Source organism: Salvelinus fontinalis, chromosome 2, assembly GCF_029448725.1.
Source record: "Salvelinus fontinalis isolate EN_2023a chromosome 2, ASM2944872v1, whole genome shotgun sequence".
NCBI lineage: Eukaryota > Metazoa > Chordata > Actinopteri > Salmoniformes > Salmonidae > Salvelinus > Salvelinus fontinalis.
In genome coordinates this window covers 56,144,238-56,148,452 of record NC_074666.1, presented here as the reverse complement: position 1 = coordinate 56,148,452, position 4,215 = coordinate 56,144,238, and positions in this window count along the sequence as shown.

Genomic DNA, 4,215 nt, shown 5'->3' with positions numbered 1-4,215 from the left:
CCTGCATTCTGAACCTAGCTCTTAGTGTTGTTGGTTTGATTATTAAAGATGGAGATGGATAAGCCACAACCTTAAGCGTCACCAGACAAGCACTATCGTGGCTGGAACCTAGTCTTGCATAGCTAGACCACAATGATTGCGGAAGTAAGCAGTCTGGCTCTAGACTAGCTGGAACCAATCATTTATATATACACTAGATGATTGATAGGGGGTGCTGTGTTGAAGTCGCTGCACCTCCATCCTGGCACTCACCCACAAAATAAATAAATATATATGTTTAACTCAGCAAAAAAAGAAACGTCCCTTTTTCAGGACCATGTCTTTCAAAGGTAAATTGTAAACATCCCAAATAACTTCACAGGTCTTCATTGTAAAGGGTTTAAACACTGTTTCCCATGCTCGTTCAATGAACCATAAACAATTAATGAACAATTAATTAATTAATGACGCTAACAGCCTATTGACGGTATGCAATTAAGGTCACAGTTATGAAAACTTAGGACACTAAAGAGGCCTTTCTACTGACTCTGAAAAACACAAAAATAAAGATGCCCAGGGTCCCTGCTCATCTGTGTGAACGTGCCTTAGGCATGCTGCAAGGAGGCATGAGGACTGCAGATGTGGCCAGGGCAATAAATTGAAATGTCCGTACTGTGAGAAGCCTAAGACGGCGCTACAGGATGGACAGCTGATCGTCCACTCAGTGGCAGACCATTTGTAACAACACCTGCACAGGATCGGTACATCCTAGCATCACATTTGCAGGACAGGTACAGGATGGCAACAGCAACTGCCCGAGTTACACCAGGAACGCATAATCCTTCCAGCAGTGCTCAGACTGTCCGTAATAGGCTGAGAGAGGCTAGACTGAGGGCTTGTAGGCCTGTTGTAAGGCAGGTCCTCGCCAGACATCACTGGCAACAATGTTGCCTATGGGTACAAACCCACCGTCGCTGGACCAGACAGAACTTGCAAAAAGTGCTCTTCACTGACCAGTCGCGGTTTTGTCTCACCAGGGGTGATGCTCGGATTTGCGTTTATTATCGAAGGATTGAGCGTTATACTGAGGGCTCTGCCTGAAGCAGGATCGATTTGGAGGTGGAGGGTCCGTCATGGTCTGGGGCGGTGTGTCACAGCATCATCGGACTAAGCTTGTTGTCATTGCAGGCAATGTCAACGCTGTGCGTTACAGGGAAGACATCCTCCTCCCTCGTGGTACCCTTCCTGCAGGCTCATCCTGACATGACACTCCAGCATGACAATGCCACCAGCCATACTGCTCGTTCTGTGCGTGATTTCCTGCAAGACAGGAATGTCAGTGTTCTGCCATGGCCAGCGAAGAGCCCGGATCTCAATCCCATTGAGCACGTCTGGGACCAGTTGGATCGGAGGGTGAGGGCTAGGGCCATTCCCCCCAGAAATCTATTCTTGTTCTGAGAAAATAAGGCTATTCCATGTGAGAAATTGCCAAGAAACTGAAGATCTCATACAACGCTGTGTACTACTCCCTTCACAGAACAGCGCAATCTGGCTCTAACCAGAATAGAAAGAGGAGTGGGAGGCCCCGGTGCACAAATTAGCAAGAGGACAAGTTCATTAGTGTCTAGTTTGAGAAACAGACGCCTCACAAGTCCTCAACTGGCAGCTTAATTAAATAGTACTCGCAAAACACCAGTCTCAACGACAACAGTGAAGAGGCGACTCCGGGATGCTGGCCTTCTAGGCAGAGCTACAAAAAAAAGCCATGTCTCTGACTTGCCAATAAAAAGAAAAGATTAAGATGGGCTGAAGAACACAGACACTGGACAGAGGAACTCCGCCTAGAAGGCCAGCATCCCGGAGTCGCCTCTTCACGGTTGACGTTGAGACTTTAATCCTTAAAGTATAATTTTTTGAGATGACTGTTACTGTCCTTATTACAATAAAACATACTTTAAAAATGTTCATTTAAACATTTAATTGAGATGCTGCAGAAGTCCATTAATTCCTATGGACAGACTGCTCCTACTGTGGAGTGCCAATATGGCCGACCAGTGGCTCCACAGCCTCTCAATGGCCAATGCATGCATCGGCAATCAAGGGTTTACAGTGCATTCGGAAAGTATTCAGACCCCTTGACATTTTCCACATTTTGTTACGTTACAGCCTTATTCTAAAATTGATTCAATATTTTTCCCCTCATCAATCTACACACAATACCCCATAATGACAAAGCAAAAACTGGTTTTTAGAATTGTTTGCAAATAGAAAACGGAAATATCACATTTACATAGACCCTTTACCCAGTAATTTGTTGAAGCACATTTGGCAGTGATTACAACCTCGAGTCTTCGTGGGTATGACCCTACAAGCTTGTCACACCAGTATTTGAGGAGTTTCTCACATTCTTCTCTGCAGATCCTCTCAAGCTCTGTCAGGTTGGATGGGGAACGTTGCTGCACAGCTATTTTCAGGTCTCTCCAGAGATGTTCGATCGGGTTTAAGTCCAGGCTCTGGCTGGGCCACTCAAGGACATTCAGAGACTTGTCCCAAAGCCACTCCTGCATTGTCTTGGCTGTGTCCTTAGGGTTGTTGTCCTGTTGGAAGGTGAACCTTTGCCCCAGTCTGAGGTACTGAGCGCTCTGGAGCAGGTTTTCATCAAGGATCTCTCTATACTTTGCTCCGTTCATCTTTCCTTCGATCAAGACTAGTCTCCCAGTCCTTGCCACTGAAAACATTCCCACAGCATGATGCTGCCACCCCCATGCTTCACCGTAGGGATGGTGCCAGGTTTCCTCCTGACGTGACGCTTGGCATTCAGGCCAAAGAGTTCAATCTTGGTTTCATCAGACCAGAGAATCTTGTTTCTCATGGTCTGACAGTCCTTTAGGTGGCTTTTGGCAAACTCCAAGCGTGCTGTCATATGCCTTTTACTGAGGAGTGGCTTCCGTCTGGACACTCTACTGTAAAGGTCTGATTGGTGGAGTTCTGCAGAGATGGTTGTCCTTCTGGAAGGTTCTCCCATCTCCACAGAGGAACTCTGGTGTTCTGTCATTGTGACTATCGGGTTCTTGGGCACCTCCCTGACCAAGGCCCTTCTCCCCCGATTACAAAAAAACATTAAAAAAGCAAAAATACCCTATTTACATAATTATTCAAACCCTTTACTATGAGACTCGACATTGAGCTCAGGTGCATCCTGTTTCCATTGATCATCCTTGAGAATTTCTACAACTTGATTACAGTCCACTTGTGGTAAATTCAATTGATTGGACATGATTTGGAAAGGCACAAATCTGTCTATATAATGTCACACAGCTGACAGTGCATATCAGAGCAAAAACCAAGCCATGAGGTCTAATGAATTGTCCGTAGAGCTTCGAGACAGGATTGTGTCGAGGCACAGATCTGGGGAAAGGTACCAAAAAAAAAAAAAAGCAACATTGAAGGTCCCCAAGAACACAGTGGCGTCCGGTCAATCAATCAATCAAATGTATCTATAAAGCCCTTTTACATCAGCAGTTGTCACAAAGTGCAGATGGTTGAAAATGTAAAATAATTATGTTGGTCTTATTTGTATGAGAAAGTGAATCCAGATTCAGCATTGGAAATATTTGTAAAATTACTCATGCCAATTGTTGACAGTCATGCGCCTGTTAAGAAATTAACTGTGATAACTGTTTGAGCCCTCTGGATTGATGATGGATTGATGCAAATGAGTTGGCAAACAAGTCAGGCTGCTCAGCTCTTTGGTTGACATACAGTACTGTAAACTGAGAAATGTGACTTTACTGAACAAAAATGTAAATAAACGACATTACCAAATCAAGATAAATGACAAAACACAACGGGAAAATAATTTGGAGTACGCTTAATTATACACTGCTCAAAAAAATAAAGGGAACACTTAAACAACACAATGTAACTCCAAGTCAATCACAATTCTGTGAAATCAAACTGTCCACTTGGGAAGCAACACTGATTGACAATAAATTTCACATGCTGTTGTGCAAATGGAATAGACAAAACGTGGAAATTATAGGCAATTAGCAAGACACCCCCAAAAAAGGAGTGATTCTGCAGGTGGTGACCACAGACCACTTCTCAGTTCCTATGCTTCCTGGCTGATGTTTTGGTCACTTTTGAATGCTGGCGGTGCTCTCACTCTAGTGGTAGCATGAGACGGAGTCTACAACCCACACAAGTGGCTCAGGTAGTGCAGTTCATCCAGGATGG